We start from the raw sequence: 1,673 nt of genomic DNA on the forward strand, positions 1-1,673 counted from the left end.
AAAAGTCCAAAGAAGGGTAGCCCGTTTCGTGTTATTGCGAAATAGGGGAGAGATTGTCTCTGATATGAAACTCGAGTTGGGGTGGCAGTCACTGAAACAAAGGCGGTTTTCTTTGCGGCGAGATCTATTTACGAAATTTCAATCACCAACTTTCTCTTCCGAATGCGAAAATATTTTTTTGACACCCTCCTACGTAGGGAGGAATGATCATCACAATAAAATAAAAGAAATCATAGCTCGAACTGAAATATTTAGGAGTTCCTTTTTCCCAGGCGTCATTCGAGAGTGGAATGGTAGAGAAGTAGTATGAAAATGGTTCAATGAACCCTCTGGCAGGCACTTAAGTGTGAATTGCAGAGCAACCATGTACATGTAGATGTAGATGTAACTAGTTGGGCTTAAGTGTCTTGCAGTTTTAGATGAGTATTATTTTTCAGTCGAGTCGATACAAGAATAATGTGATAAATTATAGATGCATTGTAAATGAAACTTCTGATAGATTTTCTCAGTAGACGGAAATACGAAATGGATATAAAAATTATCAGGGTACTCAGAAAACTCTGATACATCACCATATCACAAATGACTTTCTATTACTTCTACCTAAAATTCCAAAATAATTGTAGACGAGGTCCAGTTTCGTTATAACATCCAACAGTGTTTGCTCGAAATTGTTGCCGTCTCTTTCCAGTAATTTCTATACATCACATTACTGTCATAGTAGACACAAAAATCGTGATTTACAGACGATTTTCAACATGTTTATTTCCTAACATAGCTAAAAGATGTTTCACAGTAACAGAATGTTTCTGCTGGCATCGGCAACCTTCAGATCAATAAAAATAAGAAATTTTGCAAAAAAGCGGCCAGATCTTTTGTGGAATGATTTCTCTAAAGGTATGAAATAAATCAAATTAGAGGAGAGAGAGGAGGAGATTAGTATTTAACGTCCCGTCGACAACGAGGTCATTTGAGACAGAGCGCAAGCTCGGGTGAGGGAAAGATGGGGAAGGAAATCGGCCGTGCCCTTTCAAAGGAACCATCCTGGCATTTGCCTGAAGCGATTTAGGGAAATCACGGAAAACCTAAATCAGGATGGCAGGAGACGGGATTGAACCGTCGTCCTCCCGAATGCGAGTCCAGTGTGCTAACCACTGCGCCATCTCGCTCGGTAAATCAAATTAGATAAGGTGTCTACTGAGAAGCTTAAGTTTAGTGCTTAACTTAGAGTTTTAAAGAGTACTCCCGGATATATTGAGATACATATACTGTACCTGATTTCGAGCATTATTCTATGGCATCATTTCACAAAACCTTTGACTTATTTCTATTTCATTTTTAATTATAACTTTTTCTTAATTATCCTAATAAATTACAAGCAGTTAATCTTTTTTGGAAAACTGGACTTCACGTTGGTCGATTTCATACCTCATTTCTCCATTTCCCATTCTTTCTTTGGCTATGAAAAGTCTGATACAAATCAGCTATGTAATTTTTATGGAGTCTTGTTTCGTTCTGCTCAAACATTAGCTCAAAAGTGAATCATACAGTTGTCTTTGCATGAAATGCAGTGTACAAAGATGGAGCACTGTTAGTATATTACAAAAGACGTTTGTAAGGATGGGGCCATTCATTCTAATTTCTCGATTGTTAAACAAGCGATGTGAACGATT

General features: G+C 37.6%; 1 non-coding gene across 1 annotated transcript; it reads right to left on the reverse strand.

Moving 5' to 3' along the window:
- Positions 1-1,096: 1,096 nt before the first annotated feature.
- Trnaa-cgc lies at positions 1,097-1,169 on the reverse strand. The gene has a single exon. It is a non-coding gene; the product is annotated as a tRNA-Ala (tRNA).
- Positions 1,170-1,673: the final 504 nt, after the last annotated feature.

The sequence above is a fragment of the Schistocerca piceifrons genome, chromosome 4, assembly GCF_021461385.2.
Source record: "Schistocerca piceifrons isolate TAMUIC-IGC-003096 chromosome 4, iqSchPice1.1, whole genome shotgun sequence".
Lineage (NCBI taxonomy): Eukaryota > Metazoa > Arthropoda > Insecta > Orthoptera > Acrididae > Schistocerca > Schistocerca piceifrons.